This window comes from Dasypus novemcinctus, chromosome 5, assembly GCF_030445035.2.
Source record: "Dasypus novemcinctus isolate mDasNov1 chromosome 5, mDasNov1.1.hap2, whole genome shotgun sequence".
In the NCBI taxonomy this organism is placed as follows: domain Eukaryota; kingdom Metazoa; phylum Chordata; class Mammalia; order Cingulata; family Dasypodidae; genus Dasypus; species Dasypus novemcinctus.
This window is the reverse complement of record NC_080677.1, coordinates 42,804,737-42,832,692: the sequence shown is the minus strand read 5'-3', so window position 1 is coordinate 42,832,692 and position 27,956 is coordinate 42,804,737. Positions and strand designations below refer to the sequence as shown.

Here is a 27,956-nt window from a genome sequence, read left to right as displayed (position 1 = left end):
GCAGAAAATAGGACTTTGATGACATCTTTGAACAGTTCTATTTTGGGATTTCTCTTATGTGAGTCAATAAATCCACTTTATTGTTTAAGCCCATTTGATTCGGGTTTTCTAATTTCAGCATGCAGAGTCACAGTCCATTGACAAGCCATTAATGGTTTTATGCCAGAGTGGCATGTCTTTCTTCCACTTTTATAAAAGGTTATTATAAATTTGTTTTATTAATATGTATTAATAAAATTGATTTGTTAAAAAAGCTTATTCTTACTTAAATAATAAAGGAATTTATTGACTTACATAAGAAAAATCAAGAATCAAGGAAAATATTGGAAGCAATTATAGTAGTGATTGCCTAGGGTGGTGACATGGGAGATAGAGAAAAAGGTATAAAGAATTTACTTTGGAGCTAGAACCAATAGAATTTGTTGGGGGTTAGCTGTAGGGAATGAGGAATAGGAATAATCATGGAGGCCTTCTCCAAAATCATGGGAAGGTTTTTGTTTGAACAATTAAGATGGTACCATTTACTGAGAAGGAGAAGCAGTTGGGCTGATATATGGGAACCAATTATTTTGGATATGTTAAAGTTTGAGATAACTATTTTTCTTTGAGATGTCAAATACATAGTGTACAAAGTGATACATTTGTAGAATGTACAAGTCTGGCACTTGTGGAGGAATCAGGGCTGTAAATAATACTTGTGAGTAATCAGCATATAACTGTATTAAAAAATGGCATTAGATGCGGAAACCACTAGAAAGATCATAGATTAAACAGAAAAGAGGGCCTAGGTTTGAGCCACGGGGCTTTCAAACTTTGAAGTTTGGATAAAAGAGTTTGGGAAGATATTTGGGAAGATTGGCCAGAAATGCAGGTAGAAAGTCTGAAATATAACAAAAAGTGCTATTAGAAAAAGAGGGAAAGATTTTAAGGGAGGCTTTGGCTATGTAGGCTCCTGCTGAGAGTTTGAGTGAGGTAGGGAAAGAGAGAACTGTCCATTTTACTGGGCATAATGGAAATCTGAGTTATTAGAAGGCTTTCAATAATCAAAGAATAAACTATTTAGTATTCATTTAAGACAGATATGTTCTAATATCTATACTTTGAAGATGATATTTCATGGGATGATGAATCATAATTAAGCAGATTCTTATCAAAAGTAATGATTCTACTCGAAATAACCCTCAGGTCTTAGGTGGCTCTGACTCCAACCAGCAAAAAGAATTTAGAAGTATTCCGATTCTTACTTGCACTTCTCAAAGAAAAGTAAGAGTTCCACGTCATAACTCATAGCCTCACTTCTCTTAATTTCCTGTTCTTTTCTTCTTTAATTCTTTCAAATCTTCACCTTTGAGAGAGAAATGTGTTTGTGTATGTGTGTCTGTCTCTCCCTAATATTGTCCCCAAATCACTCCTAGATTCATGTCCCCTACTTTATCTTTTATCTCCACTTCCCCACTCCCCCCCAAGAATCACCATGCCGGCTTTTCTGAGTGGCTGCTGAGATTTTTGTTCTGACCACCAGCCATCTCATTCCCGGATGATTGCAAGGCCCAGAGACTGCACTTCCCTGGCCCTTCCTCCTGGAGGGAAATGCAAGTGGCCTCTCATAAGCACACTCTTCTCTTATCTGATAGCTTTTTCCTTGTAGAGAGGTTCATATGAATCAAATTAACTTCCTTCTTTGATCTAATTTTCCTACCATGCTAGATGAAAGAGTTGATGGTTCAAACTACTTGTTTTTTGGGGGAAGTATTTAAAATAAATAAATTTTCTTACTGTTACTAATTTTCAAAAGTCAAAATACTAACCATATTGTAGAAGGCATAAACCATTTACTGCATTTGTGAATTAAATTTCATTCCAAAGGCTGACTCTTGCTCTTCTTTTGTTCCTGCTTTTCATTAGTTAGTTATGTGTTTTCCATAATGTCATCACCCCTTTGAAATCCATCTGTCTCGCCGTGACTCTCCCAACCCCTGAGGTAGGATTGCTATTTCAAGTTCAGCAGGGAAGCCAGATCAAATACTAATCTTATCCTCTTCAAAAAATATGTACCAAACAAAAACAAAAAAACAGACCCACATAGAAAAGACAGGTATACATACCCTTGCTCTAAAAGAGTAACATGAAACTAATATTCTGTTAATCTATTGAAACTTTACTCAAGTTCTTTCATCAATGCATTCACATCTAGGATAAAAATGACCACTGTTATATTACAGAAAAATAAACAGTATAAATTAGAGAAAGAAAAGCAAATAGTCCACATTTTCTGGCTCAAGTTGGGAACTTGACTGGTGTTCTTTTATTAAAGTCAAAATATGCTTCGACAGTACATTTTCAAGAGAATGGGAGAAACCTAGAGATTCCTGAATACAGCTTAGTATGTGCCTGTTTTCCAAATCCTTTCCTTTATTGGTCTGGGCAGGATTTAAGCATGAGAAAAAGCTAGTAGGCTCATTCACCTACTTCCTACAATACTTTAAATGCTGAGGTGTCCTAAAACTTCAGGTATTCTTAGGAAGTTAAGCTGAGAAGTTTTTTTTCTTGTTTATTCTGGTCCAGTGCAAATATTTGTCTATTGAGAAATGCATCAGTCTTTAGAATCGTTAAGTCCACCATCTGCTTAAAATGAGCCAACACCTACCTGTACAGAGACGGATGCAGGCTGGTATCCTGTTCTTCTGGCTCCTAACTGACGCTGTGGAGCTCTCCTTTGTTTGAGCTACCCCATGCTAAGACTGCCTGATAAAATTCCAAAAAAGGTGTGTACATTTGTTGTTACCAATAAAGATTACTGCCAGGTTCTCTTAGAGAAACAGAAATGTACTTTTTACAGTGAAAGGTTAGAAAGAGGCTAAATTGCTATCAGTTTTGTATAGGTGAGTGCATTTGTGGATTCTCTACTCTGATGCTCTAATACGAGGAATGAAATAAACTGATAAATTACCTGCAGTTATGTCAAGTATGAATGCCAACATTAGCTAAAAGAGAAAGAGCTCTTCATTGCCTTGTTCCTTGCAAGTGCCAAGAGGATGACAGCAAAATGAACATTCTTGCATTGTGGTTTGTCTTTCTAAATGTGGCTCAAACAATTGGGCTCCTGTCTACCATATAGGAGGTCTAGGGTTCGATGCCCAGGGCCTTCTGGTGAAGGCAAACTGGCCTGTGTGGTGAGCTAGCCTGTGTGGAGTGCTGGCCCGCGTGAAGCTCTGGCTTGTGTAGCGTACGCAGAGGAGAGCTGGCCAGCACAGGAGCACTGACCCACGTGGAGAGCTGGCACAGCAAGATGACACAGCAAAAAGAGACTCAGAGGAGAGATAATAAGAGATGCAGCAGACCAGGGAGTTGAGGTGGCACAAGAAAATTGTTGCCTCTCTTCCACTCCAGAAGGTCCCAGGATAGGTTCCTAGAGCTGCCTAATGAGAATACAAGCAGACGCAAAAAAACACATAGTGAATGGACACAGAGAGCAGACAATGGAGAAAGGGGGGAGAAATAAATAAATAAATAAATAAATAAATAAATAAATAAATAAATAAATCTTAAAATAAATCAAGACATTTGACTGACATTTCACCCTAGAGTTGACCTTGAAATGCTTGCTCTCTCCACATAACAATAAACTTATGAATCTGAAAATAAATTGTTAGTGAAGTGTTGTTTCTTGGAGCAGATTCCATTGCTTTTATAAAGACTTCCAGAGAACAAACATTTCCGGGAGATCACGTATCTGCTATTTCTTGGTAAAGTGATTCTCTGCAGGACTTGTCTCCGAGATTATCCTTTTTGCAGGGAAAACCTAATAAAAAAGACAGAAAGATGACTGGTTGTTATATTTTAGATTTTTAAAGTTTGAAACAAATCACAAAGGATTTTTTTTCACTTAAAAAATTTTTTTAGAAAGATATTTAGTTTACATAAATGTTACAGAGAATATGTAGGGGATTGGCATATGCTCCACTCCTCACACCTCCCATATTTTCCCCTATTAGCAACATCTTTCATCGGTGTGGTACATTCATTGCAATTGATAAATACATTTTGGAGCATTGGATTATAGTTTACATTGTAGTTTATACTCTCTCCCTTTCGACTCTGTAGGTTATGGCCAGATATATAATGGCCTGTAGCTGTTGTTGTAATGTCATTCAGGGAATCACCAAGAAGTTTTATCAAAGTTACAGACTGGTATCAATGTGCCTGACAAAGAAACATGATTAAGATGTGCCAAATCCAGGTATGAAATCAAACTGAGTTAAACCTGCTCTTTTGAGGGCATATTGCTTTACTCTGAAATTTCTATTTAGCTTCCAAAGAATTACATGGTTAGTGTAAATGAAATTCTTAAATGTCCTGTAGGATCAGTAACATTGGAAGTGAATGACTTCAAAGTGGTACTAGAGCCAGATTTTAGGTAGAATAGGTGGTTTTAAGGGGGCAATTGAAAGCCCCACTTACTATTGGTTCTTGAAAACTCTTCAGCCTTCCACTATTAAGCTTGAAAATATAGGTGGAAGGATCACTGATCACAAACACTTTATGGAGGATTAATTTACATAGCTGCTTTGACCATGGAGACTCTCTAAGTGGGATTGGACAAAGGGCAAATAAGGTTTGGAAAAGGACCAGGAAAAGCAAAAGCGATTATGGAGGACAAAGGTCCTGTGGCGAGGGTTTACCTAGTGCAGGTTTGGAAGGGAGCGTCTCTGGGTAATGAGTGATGTCAAGAGGGCAAGGTATAACTCAGGCAGAGATTTTAAGGAAGGGAAGAATGCTGCCAAAGGTAAACTGTCATCTTAAATTTTGCTGTGGGTAGCAGTGCATAGCATTATAAACTAATATTACTAGGTCATTTTAGATCAATAATATGCATTGGTGGGGGGTGGGTTATAGAATAATGGAACCAACCCAAGGACTTTTTCATGCTACCTTGCCCTTCCATTCTTTTTTTTTTTTTAAAGATTTATTTATTTTTATTTATTTCTTTCCCCTTCCCTGCCCCCACCCTGGTTGTCTGTTCTCTGTGTGCATTTGCTGTGTCGTCTTTGTGCACTTCTGTTGTTGTCAGCGGCATGGGAATCTGTGTTTTTTTTTGTTGCATCATCTTATGTCAGCTCTCCATGTGTGCCATGCCATTCTTAGGCAGGCTGCACTTTCTTTCACGCTGGGCGGCTCTCCTTTCAGGGCGCACTTCTTGCACGTGGGGCTCCCCTATGCGGGGGACACCACTACATGGCAGGGCAATCCTTGCGTGCATCAGCACTGCTCATGGGCCAGCTGCACACGGGTCAAGGAGGCCCGGGGTTTGAACCGCAGACCTCCCATGTGATAGACGGATGCTCTAACCACTGGGCCAAGTCTGCTGCCTGCCCTTCCATTCTTGACCACGAAGATTCTCAAGTTGAACATCACAGTTATACTGAGCCTTTTTTTTTTTTGAAACAAATCAATTTCATTGATACATACTGTACAATTTACCCAAAGTGTACAATCAAAGGTATTTGCTATAACATAGTTGTACGTTCATCACTTCAATCATTATTAAAGCATTTTCATTATTTCAATAATAAGCAATAAACAGACAAACAAGAAAATTCACCACCTCTCAATCTCTGTTTCCCCTGCTTTATATAACTGCTATTTTTGGTTATTCTTGTACAATTATTTGTTTATTAAGCAGTTTTATTGACATATATTCACATATGATCTATCCAAGGTGTATAATCAGTGGCTTTTAGTAAAATCACAATGTTGTACATTCATCATCTCAAAACTTTTGAACAATTTCATTACTCCAAAAAGAAAGACACCACACTTCAGCATTCCTTCCTCAGCCCAACATAACCACTAATCTAATTTCATCTTTATAAATTGATTTATATTTATATTTTATATAAATGGAATCATATAGTATGTAGGACTCTGTGTCTGATCTCCTTCACTTAGTATTATGCTTTTTTGTGTGAGTGTTGTTGTTTTTTTTTTGTCTGATATTAATATTTTGTAGTATTAATCTACATTTGTTAAGCGTCAAAGAAAAACAGTCTTATATATGCAATTTTACCTATATTCATATTATACTTCGCTTTAAAGGTTGATGGAAGTTTGTCATCTGGTTTCTTGGGAGGTGGAGACTCAAGGCTAGAAATGGAAGGATTTCCTACAATGCTGCAGTAAAATATATTTGAAATCAATGTTAACTATACTTCTTTAATTAAGGGCATAATCTAAATATTTTTAGTTGTTGAATTTATCAGTTTTGATTAAAGCTGATGTTTTCCACAATATACAAATCCAAGACAGCATTGTGTGGTGGCTAAGTATGTAGATCCTGGAGCCAAATTCTAGTTCTATTATTTTCACTGTGTAATCCTGTTAGCAAGTTATTTAACCTCTTAAATTCCAGCTAACTCATCAGTAAAATGGGGATAACAATTTCACATTTGTGGTGAGCTATTAATGAGACAATCCAGTGCAGTGCCAGGAACATAGAAAATGTTCAATAAATATTTGCTTCAATGATAATGAAAAATACCAAATATAATAATCAGTTCTTTCTCTGGGCAAAACTTTTGCTTTTTGAATAAAAACCACAGCACTGCCTTTAGATATTTCATAACTCTTAACTAAATCTCTGACATAAAACCCTTTGGTAACTCAGATAATATATAATTGGGCATAAATTTGTAGCTTAGAACTGGAATCTGACAAATTTAGTGTGAGAAATGACTTTTCCATCCTATCAGGGGTTCTTTTTAAGTGTGTGCTGGGAAATTTTGTTATTTCCTTATCTATCATGGAACTATTGCAAATTGTGATGGGAGAGAAAGAACATGTTCCTCTGGAAAATAACTGTAATATACTTCCCAAGGTTGCATTAATCAGTAATCAGTAAAACTCCAGTTGCATGATTACAAGGCTATGGGCACTGGATGTGTTCCAGCAAAGATATTCATAAATGGAATCACTGAAAACAGGAGTTAAGTGTTTACTGACATTCCATAATGGATGCTCTCTACAATTCCCAACTCCCCCAATACTCGCATAATTTATTTTGTGAAAGAAATTATAGGGAGTGAAAAGACTTTCTGCTCCCCGGTGGCTTTGCCTTTAGCAAAGGAGATAGATGTTGAGCAAGAAACAATTTTAAAAAGCAGAAAAAATGTTTTTCTTTACTCAGTATGGATGTTCATGAATATACTGATTGTGGATGATGCATCATTTTAAGTGCAGTTGTGTTTTAAGAAGTACTAGTGTAAACCCTCAAGCAAACCTCTATAAATACTTATAGTATGTTAATTAATATGTTTGAAAAGTAAGTTTGTCTGAAGCATGACACACTATTTTATTAACCCTACTCTAAAATTCTAAATACTCTACAAAGACAACTCAGTATAGTTGCTTGTGTTTTAGAGTTAAACCAATTAACAGAGACATCTTTAGTCTCTACGGAATGCCTCATTCTCTACTCCATTATACTGATTTCCATAAAGATGGAGAACATTCTTGTATCACTCAAGGTGCTGTCTCTGTATGATGCCTGACAGACCTACTAGGCGGTAGGGTCATCTGTCTGCTGATCCCACATCATTCTACTATATTGTTTAATAATGAGCTATTTCCTTTCAGCAATATACCAAATAATGAAAAATACCAAATATAAGGTTACCACTATGCTGTGAACTCCTCATGGGTAGCAAAATTGACTTTTTTTAAAAAAAAAAAATTTTTCTGTCTAGTTCAGCTTTATATCCTCAATACCAAATAGAGCATCTGGCACAGGGTAAAAATTGCAAATTTGAATACTTGGCAGAGATAAAATGCTACAAAAACAATTGGCAATTTTTTGAACTCAGAAATTGAGTACTTGATTTGAAATACAAAATAAAGGTTGCCATCTTAGATAAAAAATAAAGAAATTATAAGGAGGAAATGGAGGAGATTCTAGAGGGCAACTCTAGAGTTGTCAGAGTTAGCAAATAAAAAAATAGGATACCTTGTTAAATTTCAGATAAACACCAAATAATTTTTTCATATAAGTATATCCCAAATATTGCACAGGATAAACTTACACTAAGACAATTTTGTTGTTTATCTGAAATTCAGATTTAACTGAATGTCTTGTATTTTATCTAGCAACCCTATTCTAAACTCTCTTTGAATATGTAATTTGAGCATTATCTCTCTTTGAAATGTAAACAAAAACTCCGAAAACCCCTTCTAAAGAGGAGAAGGAAAACTAAATTAGTTACAGGGCTGCACAGTAATAAAACTGATGATCAAATTAGTTATATGGACAATATATGTACATATACATCAAATGGGACTGTATAATTATGTGTATAATAAAATGTTTAATAAAATAAAAATGCATATACATTAAAGATAATCATTTAGTAATATTTTTATAGTAATTGAGGAAAAAATACTCATTTTATTTACTAGTTATTAAAAGAGCAATTGAATTTTCACCTAATTTCTACTTTGACTCACTGCAAATGACTTTTGACATTCTCTGTTACTGTACTATTTATGCAAAAATAAAATGAAATTTATTACATTAGTCTTCATAAGTTAAATTATTAAGTTCAAGAATAGCAGTGCCTTTTGATATTCTAGTATTCATTTAAAAAATTAACTCCAGACTTTGATCTAATATTTAAATAATCAAAAATAAAATAGAATATTTAACATTCTTTTGCAAACAGGATAGATACAGGAATATCAGTACTGTTGGCATGTAACTCATTTATATGTCAATAAATCAGTGTACTAAAAGTTTGCTTAAAATTAACAGAATAGTGTTCAAATAAAACTTGGAGGAAACTTTCTTCCTCTGACTCCTCAAAAATTGGTATTAATTAGGTTTCTAAATCATAGCCCAGTGTATGTTTATATCTCAAATTTTGTTAAATTCAACCAAATTTATGTGTTAGAAAAATTTCTGCCCATCTGAAAATTTTCTCCCTTCTAGGAATTACTGCCAGCTAATTATTGTGCTGCATTAGCAGGAAATTTTTGTGTCATTTAAAGGAATAGAAGAAACAGTACCAACCTTCAGAAACTTCCTTTGAAGAATTCAGTTGGTGACTGGGAGTTTGATAATTTGAGGATGGACATAATCCTCCCCCTATTAACTAGAGAAATTCTTCAATCTTCCTGAAGCAGTTAAACTTTTCTTAAACTTCTTAAAAGTTTTTAAGTGTTCACCCAATAATTAAAGGAACACTTGTAATTCAATTTCTAAAATGTATACTTTCACTTATTATAAACTGAATTTTAAATGTCTATTTTAATTTGAAAGAGGATAAGAAGGAAATGATTAACTCTGAAACATGCAGCTAAAAGTTAAATGAGAAGTAGCCAGGATGCATCCACCTGCTTTAGCAATGTGCAGATCATTTACAGAGCATGCTTGGGACAGTGGGAAGGGATAGAATCAATGAGATTAGTTAGTGGAGTGAATGAAAAGTGAGGAAATAGAAACACCCAGTATAGACATCTCTTATTTAGGCCCTTCTCTTGGCTTGTAGTAAGCTTTCTTTGCTTCTGAGGCACGCAGAAACCAAACTACTTGGTCATGCTCTGGCTTTGACAATTTAGTTACTAAAATATAATTTTGCCTTCATAAGGACATTGAAACCATTTAAAAAATCTAAATAGTAATATGAAATCCATTTACTTGTACATTTAAGATTAGTCAATTAACCAGAAGTTTTCTTTGTGATATTTGATCTCTTAAAGGATCAGACATTTTTTTTTGATCATCCCTTACAACTCTTACTGAATCAGTCTTAGTAATCTCTTCATGTTTTTATCATGGAAGTAGAGAAAATATATTTTATGATACTATTAAATGAAAATAGCAAACATTATCATCTATTAAGTCCCATAATCTGAAATTGACTCATTTAAATTTATAGCTATGAAAGCATGTGAATTTATTTATGATATTAAAGAATATTAGGCTAAAGATGCTACATGTAAATATAGGGATTAGACCACTCAGAGATGGTTGATCAATTGTAAACAATTTTATGAGAGGGGTTTTAATGGTCTAGGATTTCCATGTTTTTATTTTTATACTGATTATTCTGTATCAGTATCACTGGATGTAATGGTTATAGTTGTATTAAAAATAGTTGATTTTAAGTGTTGTAAAAATTAGCTTAAAGTCCTATATAAGACTGTATCTCTCCTTCCTTATAGACTTAAAGACAAAAGATTTAATTATTTTCAATTTTCGGAAATTACATGTGATCTTTGACACGAAGAAAATTGACTGGCTCTCTTAAGGTTGGAGTAATTGTAATGCGTACGATATTCTTTTTAATGGTCATAAACCTTAGGGATCATAAAAATTACTAGGCATTCTTATTAAAATAAAGATTCTAAAGTGCCAGAGAGATTCTGATTCTGTGTGTTGGTGGGAGGCAGGAATTTGCATTTTAAACACCACCACTATCAATCCCAGTGATTCTGGTTTGTGATTTGCACTTTGAGGCACACTGATGTAGGGACTTACTGTCAAGCTACTACCATTCTTCAAGATAATGTGTAAGTACTTGCTTACTGGTAAGTTCTGAGGTTCATATGTGTACAATCTGTTAGAGTATCTCCCAGTTATATCAGCTCTGACTGTTAAAGAGGGACCTGCCCAGGGAAAAAAGTCATTGAAGTACTATTTAAAATGTTCTTATAGTCATTCTTCCTCTAAAACAAATATTAAGCAAAATTATAAACAAAAAACAGTTTTCATACATGTGAACTCAGAATGAGTTAACTTGAATTCTTATAATAATTTTTTAAAAAGAATAACCCTTGAACTAGCATTTAAAACGTAAGCATTCCACTCATTATTATTGTTATTATTCATAGGAGGTACCGGGATTGAATGCGGGCCCTTGTATATGGGAAGCAGGCACTCAACCACTGAACTACATCCGGTTGGGTTGCCCTTTTATTGTTGACTTGAAGGATTTTTTTTTTAACAAATCAATTTTATTGATACATATTAATAAAACATACAATCTATCCAAAGTATACAATTAACGGTATTTGGTATAATCACATCGCTGTGTATTCATCTCTTCAATCATTATTAGAGCATCATCACAGCTCAGGAAGTATGCATAGGACCCTTTTGGAAATAGAATACTCATAATGTGAGATTAGGCAGTTGTCAGTAAGCATGAGGTAAAAAATTAAAACATTTTCTGTCCTTGTTCATATCACTGTCACATCCCTGGAAATACAGGCTAAATAGATTTTGCAGATCACTTCATATCCACTTTAACATCATAATATAAATGATAAAGCAAACTTGGTTTTTAAATAAAAATTCTAACATCATTTTTGAAACTACAAACGGGACTCTTCACATATTAAAAAATGATCTAATAGCAATCTTCTGTATCTAGACTACATATATATATGTAGTATAACTTGTAGCTCTAAAATTATTTATTTTAAACTGAAGTAAAAACAATTAGGTCATTGCAGTTATTTCCTCATCTGAGTCATTTGTTTCATCTTTTAGTTAACAATTTCCCTCAATCGTTTTCTACGGTTGTAATATTTCTCCTCTTGCACTTCTTGGGAGCTGCATCATTAGCACAGATTTTTTCATTTAACGTTTCTTCAGCTCAAAATCCCATTCCCTAAAAGTCTTTGGATTTCTTGCATTAACCATGCCTGGAATCTCAAGGCCACATCCTTATGCTGCTGCTGCTGGCACACCGTCGGCTGCCTGCTGGGAACGATGCGTCCTCCCTGCCTGTCTTTGATGCTGTTATGTAACTCAGTCTTCTCCAGTTCATTATGGAATTGGTTTAAATAACTTTCAATTAATTCACAAGTGTCTTTCTTTGACTATTCTACCTTTTTGGAACTGTGGTAATTGTGAAACCACTCTAGTTTTTCACCAATACTGTTGCGATGCGAGGCCTTTTCATTCTTCAATTTTTCTCTTTTTTTGGCTGGGTACAGTGTACTTTATTGATAGTACATGACAAGGTAAAACCCTCTGCCCTTTGAGCCCCTCCCCTTCTTTAGGGAGTCTGGGTGGAAACCGTGGAGGATAAGCCACGCTCAGTGGTGGGAGATGAGTTGGGGCTAGGACACCCCAACAGCTGCCTTCCTCTCTCTTCCTCTTATGCTGTCGCTGGGGCTGGTGGTCCAGGGGGCTCTTACTCCTTGGAGGCCGTGTGGACCATGAGGTCCACCATCCTGTTGCTGTAGCCAAATTCATTGTCATACCAGGAAATGAACTTGACAAAGTGGTGGTTGAGAGCAATGCCAGCCCCAGCAACAAAGGTGGAAGAGTGGGTATTACCGTTAAAGTCGTGGGAGACAACCTGGTCTTCAGTTTAGCTCCGGATGCCCTTTGGCTTCCCCATCTCCTTGGTGTCATTGTATTTGGCCGCTTTCTCCAGAAGGAAGGTCAGATCCACAACAGACACGCTGGGGGTGAGGATGCTGAAGACATTCAGTGGGAAGTGAGCTTCCCGATCAGCTCAGGGATTGCCTCGCCCACCAGCTTGGCAGCACCGGCAGGTGCAGGGATGATGTTCTGGGCAGCTCCACAGCTGTCATGACACATTTTCTGGAGAGGCCATCTACAGTCCCGTGGTTGGCAGTGATGGTATGGACAGTGGTCATGAGTCCTTCCACAATGCCAAAGTTGTTATGGATGACCTTGACCAAGGAGGCTAGGCAGCTGAGTGTGCAAGAAGCATTGCCGACAATCTTCAGGGAGTTGTCATACATTCCATGGTTCACGTCCGTCACAAACATGGGGGGACTGGCCAAAGGGACAGAGATGACGACTCTCTTGGTGCCACCCTTCAAGTGAACCCCAGGCTTCTCCAGGGTCGTGAAGACACCTGTGGACTCCACAACATATTTAGCACTGGCATCGCTCCACTTGATATCGCTCCACTTGATATCGCTCCTGCAAGATAGTGATGGGATTCCCTTGATGACAAACTTCCCAATTTAAGCCTTGCTAGTACCTTTTGAACTTGCCACAGGTGGAATCATACTATAATATGTAGACCATATAGTTGAGGTCAATGAAGGGGGCACTGATGGCAACAACCTGCTCCTTTCTGGCATTTACAGCAGACCTGGTGACCAGACGTCCTATAAGGTCAAATTCATCTGACCTTCTCCATAGTTTTTCATGGAGGTGGCTGGCACTGTGGTTGTCTGTAGAATGTGGAGGAGCAGAGAGACTTTTTTCCTTGTTTGTGGACTTCTCTTAGAATTTAAGCTACCTTACTTCTGTATGGATGGATGGCTTTCCCCATCCCATCCTGCACTTTTCCCCTTTGATGGTTAGGCATGGTGATGTCCTCACCACCCTGGTGGAACTCTGCTCTCTAGACAGGGCAACCACACAGACCACGGCATGTACCACTCCTGGAGAAGTCCAAATACATGTGGGACCAGAGAAAAACCCTCTTCATACTTAAAAAAAACACACACCCAAACCCCTAGTGTTTTACTATAATTTTTTCATATGATCATTGTCTTTTATTTATTTATTTTATTCTTTAGGAACTGGAGCCAGGACCTCATGAGTGGGAAGCCAGCCCTCAATCACTGAGCCACATCTGCTCCCCTACCCATACATTTTTGAGTGTCATTTTGATCTTAACTCTGAAAAGCTTTTTTTAAAAATATTTATTTCTTTCTCTCCCCTTCCCCCCGCCCCAGTTGTCTGTTCTCTGTGTCTATTGGCTGTGTTGTCTTCTTTGTCTGCTTCTGTTGCTGTCAGCAGCACAGGAATCTGTGTTTCTTTTTGTTGCGTCATCTTGTAGTATCAGCTCTCCATGTGTGCGGTGCCATTTCTGGGCAGGCTGCACTTTCTTTCGCGCTGGGCGGCTCTCCTTACGGGGCGCACTCCTTGCGCATGGGGCTCCCCTACACGGGGGACACCCCTGTATGGCAGGGCACTTCTTGCACGCGTCAGCACTGTGCATGGGCCAGCTCCACACGGGTCAAGGAGGCCCAGGGTTTGAACCGCAGACCTCCCATGTGGTAGACGGACGCCCTAACCACTGGGCCAAGTCCGCTTCCCTTTCTCTGAAAAGCTTTGATAATAGCTAATTGGCTTTCTAATTATTTAAAGTAGAAAAATTAGAATTTTAATGATAGTAAAGAATAAAATAATTGAATTTGGATATAAAGGATGTCTCTAAAATGTTGCTTTAATCCTGAGAGGACTGTGCATCAAATAAGGCAGATTCTAGTGTGTGCTTAGTAACCACAAGTCTTTTAAAAATTTAACAGTTAATCATGTGAGTACCTGTCATTACATTACCCTATGTGGTACCAAATGTTCTTTAGCTTTGAAAAATGTTAAGTATGAAAATGTGAATGTTAATAATTTTATTTAATTCCTTAACTTGAACTATAAGTATATTTTAGGTAAGAATAAATCCTACGCTTACCCTTCATAAGATTTATGACAGAAAGCTATTCATGGTACAAAGCTAGCTTTTGCCAGCACTTCAAACTTACTGATGAAAAAACAGACTAGAAATCCAATGAAGGAAATGTCCTTGGCAATTTTTACCAATAGGAAACTAGGGCTAAGAATATTTATTGACTTTTTTAGAGACAGATCTATCTAGAAGGCAGACCTTCAAAGTATCAGTCTAATAGTTTCTACTAGATAACTCTTCCTCTGGTTGAGCTAGATAGGTACTGGGCATCCTGACACAAAGTTAAGGTTAGGGGCATGACTCTTTCTGATTTCTGAACTGCTCTCGTTTCTGCGCAGCACATACTAAACAGCCGGAAACAATTGCAACTATGTGTGGGGAAAAATATTTATGTAACCCTTTAAAAACTAATTTCAGCATCAGATTTCCAGACAATTGAAGTCCAAGGAAAAGTGATGAAGACAACAGAAGACTTCCGTGCTAACAGGTAATACTATTACAGGGTATTCACATATTCAAACCAAGACACTACCACTTCAGGAAAAGCACAGAAAATATTTCTGGCAGAATTTGAAGTAGGAACAGAGAGCTGAAAATTTTTTCAGTAAAGGGCCACTTAGTAAATATTTTAAGTTTTGTAGACCCTATCAGGCAAAAGCAGTCATAGATAATACATAGAAGAATAAAAATGTGTTCTAGTAAAGCATTTTTGTGCATTGAAATATGAATTCATGTAATTTTTCATTGTCACAAAATTTCTTCTTTTGAATTTTTCAAAAATTTAAAAGTGTAAAATCATTCTTAGCATGAGGACTATATAAAAACAGGTGATACCTGATCTAATGCCTGAATAGGCAAATCAGATTATGTGGAACTTGAGAGAAATAATTTTTAAAAACTTGATAACTGTACTTCTGAGACTGTCAATAACCAAAGCTTCCTGAACCTGGCTGCTTATCAGTATCACTTGGTGAATTACAGTTTTACATTTTATAATTTTGTTTTAAAATAGATTATAAATTCAGATGGTTTAAAATTCAAAAAGGTAAAAATCTCCCTCCCACTCTACCTTCTGGAAGTAAGCAGTGTTACCATTTCTTACGTATCCTTCCAGAGATTTTGAGGTCATATACCTGTTTATATCTATGTATATGTATATGAATTGTGTACATCTATATGGATTTGTGTGTGTATCACACATATATGTATATTACTTTAGTTTTAAAAAGCAGAAATAATAGCTAGTATACACATATATTTGTATGTTGCTTTTTTACATAACAATATGTCTTGAATATTCTTCCATTTTGCTGTTGTTTAATATCTCATTATAATTAAATTTATGTACGGAATCCCCCAAGGATGCAAATTTAAATTATTTCCAATGTCTCTAGGTTTAGTTTCCAATCATCTACAAACACCGCATTGATGAACATACTGTTATACACAGATGGTTTTGCACATATGTGCGTATGTTCATGAATACATTTCCAGAAGTGGAATTTCTAGGTCAAAAATGTGTATATTGGGGAAGTGGATTTGGCTCAACTGCTAGAGTGTCTGCCTACCATATGGGAGATCCAAGGTTCAAACCCAGGGCTTCCTGATCTATGTGGTGAGCTGGCCCACACACAGTGCTGATGTGCACAAGGAGTGCCGTACCATGCAGGGGTGTCCCCATGTAGGAGAGCCCCATGTGCAAGGAGTGTGCCCCACAAGGAGAGCCATTCCACACTAAAAAAGCACAGCCTGTCCAGGAGTGGCATCATGCACATGGAGAGGTGGCCGGCAAGGTTACGCAACAAAAAGAGACACAGATTCCTGGTGCTGCTGACAAGAATGCAAGCAGATACAGAAGAACACACAGTGAATGGACACAGAGAGCAGACAGCGGTGGGGGGAGGGAAGGGGAGAGAAATAAATAAAAAGTAAATCTTTAAAAAGAAAAAAGTATATATTTACAGTTTTGATAGATATACTCCCCATAGAGGCTGTTTCAATTTATTTTTTCTCTGGTTCTGTGAAGGAGTAAGTGCTCTAATCCCACTAAATCTGGGTTATCAAACATTTTATTCTTTCATAAATGGTGAAAAGGGAAAGTTAGCATGGTTAATTCTCTTATAGAAATTATCATCTTACTAATATGTTTAAAAGTTACTTACTTGTTTTTCTATCCTGTGAACTATTTTTCATATTAATTATTCATTTTTTTCTATTGACTTGTTGGCCTTTTTCTTATTAATTTGTAAGAGAACTTAATATTTAGAGAAATTCACCCTTGTGCTATGGTTTTTGGTTTCTGCTTGTTGCAGATGGTTTTTGGTTTTGTTAAGGTAGAAAATTCATGTAATAAAAAATAAGTCATTTCTTTTAGGCTTTTTCTTTCTTTTTTTTCCACCCTGCCTCTTTTCTTTTTCAAGCCTAAAGACCAGGACTAGGGTTAGGCAAGAGGAGTGTGTAGGGTGTAACATTTAAGTGCTTCCTTTTTGCATCCTAGGGGCCTCTCTCGTCTCACCTGAGTCCCAACCCTTGTCCACTCCAAGAATTTAAAAATTAAAATCCTGCAACAGAATATTGTAGTAACTTTATGATTTCATTTTATAATGATATTTTTGTAACTTATTTTGGCATAAAAAGTAAGGCATAGATCCAAATTTCTTTCTTTTTCCCAGATAACTACCTACTCCTTTCCGACATCAATTATTATATAGTTGGTCTTCCCTTACCTCTGATTTGAAATGCTACTTTATCGTTTAAAAATTCCTGTAATATGCTGTTGTATTTCTAGACTCCCCATTGTATTCTACTCATTTATCAGTAACTTTCTGTGTTGTAGCTTGGTAAAATGTTTGATATCGAATGATTAATGCCAACTGATTTCTTTTCAGAATTGTCCTAACTATTCTTTATTTTTCCATTTCACTTTGGAATCATCTTTAAAAAACATCCTTGTACCAAATTATTATGATTCATTTAACTTTTTTATAAATGAGAGAGAATTGATGTTTTTATGTTGTCAAGTGTAGTGTTTTTATCCACGAACGTTGATACACCTTGCTTTTCGCGTGTACTTTTTTTTTCCTTTGGTCCCTCAGTAGTGCTTCCAAGTCCATATGGGTTTTATATTTTTTCTGTTAAGTTTATCCTGGGATATTTTATCTCTTCTATTGCCACTTTTTATGGGGGTAGTTTATGAGTTCCTTTTGGTGTGTTTTCTGTTTATAAATGTTACTGACGTCTGTATATTAATTTGTTCTCATCAAACATAACTAAATTTTCATTGTTTTGATTATTTTCATTTCATTCTCTTGAGGTTTTTATATATACAATCTTCATTTGCACATAAAGATACTGTTACCTCCTCCTTTACAAGTTTGTACTTTTAGTTTTCCTCATATAATTGCATTGGTTAGTGCCTCCAGAACAATGTTAGTAATTATGGTGATTGCAGGCATCTTTGATTATCCAGACTTGAATGGGATGCTTCTCTTTGTTTTCCTATTAGACATGACATTGGCTTTTTTGCTGGGATGGATGTTTCCTTATTAGGGTAAATTAAAATAGTTAATATTGTTTAATAAAATTGTTTTTAAAATTCAAGCACAGACGTTGCATTCTATTAAATGCCTTTTCAGCATTTGTGGAGATAGGAGATGATTCTATAATTTAACTCCTATAAATATTAAATTATTTTAATTAATAAATTTCTTAATATTGAATCATCCCAGTATTCCCAGAATAAACCTCAGTATATCAGGGTGTGGGTGTATTTATAAAATGTTCTACAGGCTGTTCTTTGCTAATAAGTTATTTGTTTGCTTCACTCATATTTGGAAATGAGATTATCATAGAGACTTCTTTTATAATATTTGTCCAGTTTTGAGAGAATGGTTACTTAATTCTCATGTAATTTTCTATTCTAGAACAATTTAAAAAGTATTGGAATTGAATGTTCTTCAGATATTTGGTAAATTCTTGGGGAATTTAAAAAATGCAAGTTTCTAGGCTCTATGCCCAAAGATTTAGTATGTCTTTAAGGATAAAAATCATGCTGCTCTTGTTCATTGAGCCAAGAATAGCCTGGCACATAACAGTGGACATTCAATAGGTACTTGACTGACTGAATATAAATACAGATTTTAAAGAAGTTCCCCAAATGATTCCAATGAGCAAACAGGCTTGAGAACTACTGCTCCCAACCTTTTGCTATTTAAACTTGTAGAATTTCTAATGAGTGATACTATTTTTGTTTTTTTAAAATAAAACTTGCATTCAAGCTTGCTTGTACAATTAAGAAATTAATACAGAGTTATTCAGAACTCATTTATAAAAAACCTCCTAATGGCAACTAGTAGTCAAATATTATGCAGTACAGCAGAACAAACACCATGGCATCCTTTCAGAAAATAAAATGCCAGTTTTTGGCTCTTCAATAAGGAAGTACCTATACAATCTATTAAAATTAACTGAGAGATACTTTACCTTTTTCGAGCATGAAAGAGACCTTCTTCATAAGTCTGTACCCAAGCGATGTTATCTCCCCATCCTGAAACAGAGGAGAAAAAAATCAATAGATTAACCCAGGACCACAGAAGAACTCTGAACTGGGCATTTGAAAAGTAGGTATCTACTCACAGATATTTAACCAAGCACAGAACAGTTGGTTGGCATAAAGTGTATAAGGTACATAATTGTGATTAATATGAAGTTGTGTGGAGTCTTTTCCTATTTCCAACTTCAAGGACCATGGCCTTAAATGCAGTAAGTACTCAATAAATGCCATTATGCTTAGGGGTAATTGGAAGGACCTTTTCTGGATCTCACCAAAGCTCTGGCTTTTAGAATGTCCAGGCAATAAGAGTGAAGCTTTTCATACTTGGTAAAGGTATCAGAAATACTTAGGGCTGAACTCCACAAAGCTCTTGTATCCTGAGCACTTGAAGATACATGACAACCCCTTCGGAGTTAGTATACATTGTGGGAAAAAAAAGGAATTATGAATTTAGCTGTGAGTTCAGACGTGGAAAAATTTCTTGTGTGGGAATTTTATGGTTGAGAGGCACAATAAAACAGGTGTTTCGGAAGTGTACAGAAGAGTGAAGGAGAGAATCACAAAGCAAGGAAGAGAGAACCCAGTAGCGTTAGAGAAGATGTGATATGAGTAGTTGGGAATGCATGTAAGAGATGAAAGGGTGACTCTTCAAGGAGAAAAATGCACAAACACCCAGAAACATTGCAGAGTAATTCAGAAAATGTCTCAGTGTAGTGATGAGAAAGATTGAATCAATTTGAAATTATAAGTTTTGGGATGCTAGTGTGGATGCCAAATTTCTTGTGTGTTTTGAATATTGTCAGGCCACAGTTCGTGGTTTTGATGCCAAGGCTAAATAATGGCTAGGAATTAAGAAGCAAGATATATACACATTCCTGAGTGAAAGAACCATATTTTGCTTGCTGGTTTGTTTTTGTTTGTTTTTGGTAAGAACTTTTATTTAGATATAATTCAATACCATATTTACTCATTGAAAATGTACAGTTCAATGAGTTTCAGTATATTCACAGTTCTGCAACTATCACCACAATCAATTTTAAAATATTTTCGTCATGTCAAAAAGAAACCCAGTACTTTTTAGATATCATGTCCCCCAGCCATAAGCAACCATTACTCTACTTTCTTCTATATAGATCTGCCTATTTTTTTCATACATTTTATTTTATAGCTCATAAGGATCTGTATATTTTTCTTTTTCTCTTTTCTTTTTTAAAAGACACTTAGATTGCATAAATGTTACAGAGAATATATAGGGGAAGGTCTGCCTATTTTGAACATTTAATACAAATAAAATCATAAAACATGTGGCCTGTTATGACTGGATTCTTTCACTTAGTACATTTTCAATTCAGTTCATCTGTGCTGTAGCATATATCAGTACTTCATTCTTTTTTACTGCTGAATAATAGTCCTTTATATGTGTATTCTACATTTTGTTTATCCATTCGTCAGTGAAGGCCAGTGGGTTGTTTCTACTTTTTGGCTATTATGAGTAAAGTTCCTATGAACACTCATGCACAAGTTTTTGTGTGGAGATATGTTTTAATTTCTTGTGGGTATATACTTATGAGGAAAAGCTGGGTTGAATGGCAACTCTGTCTTTCACTGTTTGAGGATCTGCCAGACTGTTTCCTAAAGTAGCAGTACCATTTTAATTTCCTTACCAGCAGAGTTGCTTTGTTTTTACCTGATATTAGTAACTATCTCGGTTTGCCAGAGCTGCTTCACAAATATCTCACAATGAGTTGACTAAAACAATGTTTTTTGGTCCTTTTGTATTAATTTTATTTTATTTTATTTATTTATTTATTTATTTTTAAAGATTTATTTATTTATTTATTTCCCACCCCTCCCCTGGTTGTCTGTTCTCGGTGTCTATTTGCTGCGTCTTGTTTCTTTGTCCGCTTCTGTTGTCGTCAGCGGCATGGGAAGTGTGGGCGCCACCATTCCTGGGCAGGCTGCTCTTTCTTTTCACGCTGGGCGGCTCTCCTCACGGGCGCACTCCTTGCGCGTGGGGCTCCCCCACGCGGGGGACACCCCTGCGTGGCACGGCACTCCTTGCGCGCATCAGCGCTGCACATGGCCAGCTCCACACGGGTCAAGGAGGCCCGGGGTTTGAACCACGGACCTCCCATATGGTAGATGGACACCCTAACCACTGGGCCAAAGTCCGTTTCCCAATTTTATTTTAAAATTTCAAAAATTTACATACCTGCTATATTTACTGAGCAAAAGCTCCCCATTTCCCCTTACCCCTCCATCACTTGGAAATCCCTAATCTACCTCCTATCTCTACAAATTTTCTACTTTTAGATATTCATCTAGGTGAAGTCATATAGTATTTGTCCTTATAAGTCTTGCTTATTTCATTCAGCATAATGTTTTCAGAGTTCATACATAGTGCAGCATGTCTCAGAACCTTGTTCCATCTTACAACCAAATAATATTCCACTGTGTATGGACCACATTTTGCTTATCACCTCATCTGCTGATGGGCATTTGGGTTGCTTCCTCCTTTGGCTGTTGTGAATAATGTTGCTCTGAATGTTGGTGTCAAGTCAGCTCGAGTCTTGTTTTAAATTTATTTGAGTATGAAAAGCTAGGAGTAGACTTGTGGGGTAATAAGGTTATTCTACATTTAACTTTCTGAGGAGCCACAATACTGCTTTCCACAGTGGCTGCACCACATTACATTTCTACCACAACATACAATTTCTCTTCATCTTCTCCACTACTTGTTACTTTCCTTTAAAAAAATTCTTAAACATAATAAACTTTATTTTAAAAGAGATTTTAGATTACAGAAAAGTTACACCAAATGTATAAGGGATTCCTATATATCCCATCCCTCCCTGTCCTACATCTTCCCCTATTAATAACATCTTATATTAATGTGGTACATTTGTTTCAATTGATGAATAAATATTGAAGCACTGCTACTAATCAAGGTCTATAATTTACATTGTGGTTTGCATTTGGTTCCAATGCCCTATGTTCCAACTATTCTCCCCCCACCCCCAGAACCTCTGGTAACCACTATCTTTGTATCAGTGGTACACACACTTCCATTACTACTTTGGTCCATGGCCATTACTTTGGTCCATGGCTGCATTCCCCCTTATATTTGCTCATTCCTTAACCTTGAGGATTTGGGGATGGGGATGCCTGCTCTGCTTCAGATTGAGAGGGGGCTTAGATGTTATGGAGTAGATGGAAGGAATGTTTTGCTTCCAGTTGTAGATACTCTGATTTTGGGAGATGGGGGTTGTCCATCACCATCATTTTGTTCATTGTCCTGGGTGAATCTGAAAAACCAGAGAGTAAGTGTGGCTGCAACTCTGCTTAGATTCAGGGCTCAACCGGCATGTGAACAGATTGAAGAATCAAGTCTCTGGGACATTTATTTAAGGGGTATAGTGCTATTTATAGGTTTAAGTAAAAGGGATAGATGAATCATGTGTAGGGAGTTATAAATGAGTCTAACTCTGCTATATCCAAGGTAATGCCCACCAATGAGATGTCCATTTCCTGGGGTTGTGTATCTTGCCTATAGTGTCTGGATGGCCCTAGAACCCTCAGAAGCACCCCTATTTGAAATTTTTTACTGTGGCAGTTAGAGCTGCCTGAGATATGCATAAGTGCAACCTCTGAAATGAACTCCTGACTCACTTTGAAATCTCTTAGCTGTAAAACTCTTTTGTATTTAATGTTTGCCTCTTTAGGTCAGGAGCTTTTTCCAAGTGCGTCACTGGTTTGTGCTTGGTATTAATCCCTTGGTGCCAGAAAGGCTCATCCCAGGAGTCACGTCCCATGCAGGGCAGAGGGGGAGTGGATCATGGTTTTGAGGCTAGAAGTAGTTCAATATAAAGCTGTCAGCTAGACGATGCTTTCTCTCTGAAGACTAACATTCTGGTACTGGCTGCTGGCAATCCTTGGAGCTCCTTGGCTTATCTCTGCCTCCTGTCATATGGAGATGTCCTCTCCTTTCCGGCTTCTCTGACTTCTAGGTCCTCTTTATAAGGCCTCCAGTAATCTGGATCAAACCGCACTCACTCAGTTGGACCAAACCTCAAAGAAATAGTGGTCAATGCCTTTGTTGTTATACTGCTAATTTTGAATTAACCATCGAGAGACAAATGAGTCTATTTTTATTTTGGTTACATGGGGACCTAGAAACCAATTTTGAATATTTTTATTTGTAAAATGTTTCTTTATAGATGAAGATATAATTGTTTCTTAGGCCAAAATGAGACAATAAGTATAAAAATAGAACTTTTCCTAATCATGAAACTAATGACAAATCTATGTTATGACATCTGAAAACCACTGTAGCTGTTTTCTATAATCAATATAGCAAGACCTTGGTTAGTCAAAATTTTCAAGAGGTGGGGTAAATTATAATTTTCTGTGTAGACTTGTACAAAATCATCCCATGTTATTCTCATAGCTTAATAAAGAGAGGACAGGGAATATGAACAACTCTTGAGGGCTCATAAATTGTCTTCAGAACTTTGTTATACAAAGCAATCAATCCTTATCATCCAGAACTTTGGTAACCAAAGTTATAAGCAGCCAAACCAATTCTCCACTATTTTCGGAAAAGATGTAGCAAATTGTTTTCATTTTTTGTCAGATAGTTTCACTCACTCTCTAAAATTAAGTGGTCTTCTCTTTTTGCCTATTTTGAAGTGGTATACAGAAAAATATTTCAGTTAATTGTGTTTGAATTATTACCAGACTATGGATAAAAAGACTGGATATTTTTAAAATAATCAAAATGACAGAATTTAGAAAAATAAAGTGAGATTTCAGTACCTCTTGAGAGTATCTGAGGAGGTCTCTTCTGTTTCTTGATTGCAATGGCAAGGTTGGAAGAAACTGCTATGAATAAGAGGCCAAGGGCAGAGCTGGGATAATATCATTTCTTCCAGAGGATCCCTCAGAAGCAGCTAGGTGATAGAAAATAATGTTCAGATCTAGTAGGTTACCCCAGGCTGTCATTAAGGGAGGTTTGTTAACAGACCAAACCTGTGCTGACAGATGGTACTGCTGGCTGGATTTGACATGGTACAACCATGGAAACATTTCATTCATTTTCTATTTTAAAAACATTTTAAAAAATGCAATCAGCTCAATAAATGGTGGGAAGCCCTGTTCTAGGCATTCTGGGAGCAGTCAGAGGGGGTAGAAAGAGAATAGGACCGTGGGTGGACTTGGCCCAGTGGTTAGGGTGTCCTTCTACCACATGGGAGGTCCGTGGTTCAAACCCCAGGCCTCCTTGACCTGTGTGGAGCTGGCCCATGCACAATGCTGATATGCACAAGGAGTGCCCTGCCACACAGGGGTGTCCCCCACATAGGGGAGCCCCTCGTGCAAGGAGTGCACCCCGTAAGGAGAGCCATCCAGCGCGAAAGAAAGTGCAGCCTGCCCAAGAATGGTGCTGCACACATGGAGAGCTGACACAAGATGATGCAACAAAAAGAAACACAGACTCCTGTGCCGCTGACAACAACAGAAGTGGACAAAGAAGATGACGCAGCAAATAGACACAGAGAACAGACAACCGGTGTCGGGGGGGAAGGGAGAGAAATAAATAAATAAATCTTAAAAAAAAAGAAAAGGCTGAATTAAAAAAAAAAAAAGAGAATAGTACCAGGCCTACAAAGCCTGTTTCTGAACTGCGTTATACCACTCATAGTACAATAGTGAAATCCAAATAAGATCCTTATGAAAGGCCTTTAAATTGTAAAGTGCAATACAAAGGTGATTTCCAGCATAAAAGAAATACTCTTTGCCTTTTGATTGTTCTGGATCTAATAGATTTAAATAGAATTTAATTATACATCAAGATAATGACATTAGACATGAAAAAATATTACTTAAAATGGAATTCAGAGGAAAAATAGAATTTGTATGGGTGTTTCTTGTCCTTCAGTTCCTTCCTCTTCCTGCCTTCAGTTACTTAGCCTTTTGTTCTTAAGTTAATAGCCCAGCTTTTACTTTGAATCAAGAATTGCTGTCACCTTGTTATAAATTAAATATATATATAAAGAAGAGCAGACTTGTGTGATTACATTCTCTCTTGGTTAGCTAGATTCAAGTTGATGCCGTCCCTTACCCTCCGCATGTTAAGAGGTGATCAAAAGTTTTAGAGCTGGGCCTGATCTGGTCTTCAACCTCTTGATAAATATGTTACACGGAATGTTTAATACTGGTGAGATGTTGTTCATTTATACCATTTGCAGTATATAAAACCCAAATGAAAATGGTTGACATGTTGTTTTGAAACTTCACCTCAAAATAATGTACAGAAAACTTCACATTTGTTAAAAACTCCTTTAAAACATTTTCCCCTTGACGTCCATTATTTAGTGGTAAATTCCTACACCCAAGGATTAAAATGGTGACTTGAATGTTGAGTGATTCCGTTTATACAACACTACTAGGCATTATAGAAAATGGAAAGATTAATAAGACACAAATACATCCTTGAAACGTTTCATGCTGGGCAACGATATAATAGGTTGGTTGTGCCACATAACAGCTGTCATCATAGAGAGGACCAGCACCGGGGTCGTGGGGAAGTTTACAGATTCTAGGCCTCCAGATCCTTTCTCATTCCTCCCCTTCCAATCTCTTTACTCTCCCAGCAGTGCATCCCTTCACACCATCAGATATAGGAATGAAAATGCTTCAGGTTAGCCCCATTTAAATGATTTCTCTCACTAATTTGCAATGGACCCACCTATTTTTACTTTCTTTGTATTCAGCATTGAAAAACCCTGTTAAAGAATAACCATGGTGCCCGATAAGGATCTCAGTTTAGGTTCTTATAACTTACTAATACCATAAAACATTTAAGAATAACATTTTGTACTTTAAGGACTGAAAGGTAAGGTACTGAAACAAAGAAAAGGTGAAACTGAGGCAGGGATACTTTCAGGTGAATCTGGAACGCAAAGCCCGGTCTGGAGAGGGCAGGCTCAGTCAAGTTGAAAGTTGCAGTGGAGAAACTGAAGCAATCAAACAGGGTAGCATTTTTACCTGTATCCACTGGGCTTCTAGAAGGTCTATGGATGAGCTTCAGGAGGCTCACAGTTCCTGAAATTGCTTGTAAAATCTTATGTGTCTATGGGTACTTGACTAGAAAAGAGAGTCCATAATTGTTTAAAGATTCTTCCAGGGGCCTTGGACCTAAAGAAGAGTCAAGAAAAGGTAATCTGGAAGAAGTGTTAGAAAGGGTTCTTTATGTTAGAGACAGAGATTAGCGGGAGAAACTCATATGACAAAGAAAGTACAGCTTCACCATTTTCCTATTTGAAAGGTGCCAAGTTTAGAGTTGAGTGGGGACCAAATTTTTTTTCTCCAGATTTCAAGTGTTTACATATTTTTGTCAAATATTGTCCTTAAAAAAATTAAAAGCTTAGTTTTCTGTTTTACATTGTTTGATAAATTATAAAGTAGGTATTAAATATAGACTATGACAAACAATAAAACTTATGTATTTTTGGGTCCACACTGTTTGGTGAACTAGAGCACAAATTGCAGAGGTCCCATTAGCACCAGGCACACAGGTAAGCTACTTAAAGGAACACAGATGAATATTAACATGGTTTTGGCCTTGGAGCAATTTACTCAGGGGGTTCACAACCAAATGTATATAATTAGGTTTTATAAAAATGGCTAGTGAGGATTTTCTGACTCTACTATTTTACTTTTCAAAAGTAATTTAGCATAAGTCATTTACTTATGCATTATACAAAAAGTTCTCTATTTTAAAAAGAAACTAAATTTAAAAGAAAACAGGGAAAAACAATTGTTATTTGTAAAGTCATTTTGTTTGGTGCCACTGTGTTTAATATCATTATTATAAATACAGAATGAAATTATGAAACCAGCAAAAGAAATTCAGTTCATTAAGAGAAGAAAAGCACAATTTCGTTTAATTTTCTCCAGTTTAACTGAAGGTCTCACTTTTGAATAGTGAAAGTTGATCATTTAAATATAGCAGAATTTGACTACTGATTAAATAATCTGGAAACGTTGCATGCTTACCTGAACTGGCCTGTGCTCTGGCTAGAAGTGTATTCTGCATGTTTCTGGTTAAAAATGGGTGTGGATTTATAGACACACACACCTGGCCTATAGCCCCACCTACACAGAAACAGGAGCGAGTTCACCTGCAAACTGAAAAAATAGGCTTGTCTGAAAAAAAACGGTGTACTTCATTCCAATTCTCATGCTTTCCACGCTAAAAACTCTTCTCTCTTTCTCTAAATTAAGATTGAGTGTCCTCATAAAATAGGCCAAATACCAACTTTGGGCTTCTTTCTCCTCCGCCTTTTACTTCCCAGGGTAATTTAATGTTTGGCTGGAGTTCAGCACCGAAAAATGAGGGGGAGGGGAGAGTAGAAAGAAATCGTTGTGAATGTAGGAACTGTGTAGAAGCCATTGTTCTTAAGAGTTCCTGAAACTTGCAGGTTAGATACGAAGCAAATAGAAATTCCTAAGGGTTACTCTGTCTACTGTAATATAATCAACAGCTAAAGAGAATAGGTTTTTTGTTCTGTTTCTTTTGGAAGAGAGAGAGAAGGAAATAAAAATGCTGGTTTAAAGTTCAACATTTTCATAATTTGAGTATTCTTTAAAATCTTTCGATAAAATTGTCGCCTTACTATGTAAAAAATAGAACATGCATTTAGATAGGTTTTTTAATGCTAACTTTAAAAAAAACTGTATGATTAATAGATGATTGTGGAAAAAAAATACTTTGAAAGTATAGAGTTGTGTTCAATAAAAAGTAAAATTCTCTTTCCCTGCTAGGGGTTGATTTTTTTATTTCCCCAAAAGACATATTCAGATTCCTAACCTGTGGTCTTGTGAATGTGACCTAGTTTGGAAATGGGCCTTTGAAAATGGTTTTAAGAAGAGGGTGTGCCCTAGTCCAATAT

The 27,956-nt window shown here is 36.6% G+C and overlaps 1 long non-coding RNA gene across 1 annotated transcript; it reads right to left on the bottom strand.

Moving 5' to 3' along the window:
• Positions 1 to 270: 270 nt before the first annotated feature.
• LOC101421597 (uncharacterized) lies at positions 271 to 27,255 on the bottom strand. The gene is made up of 5 exons (XR_009185800.1): positions 27,061 to 27,255; positions 26,050 to 26,199; positions 23,821 to 23,954; positions 18,936 to 18,999; positions 271 to 3,802 (listed from the first exon to the last, which is right to left on the bottom strand). It is a non-coding gene; the product is annotated as an uncharacterized lncRNA (long non-coding RNA).
• Positions 27,256 to 27,956: the final 701 nt, after the last annotated feature.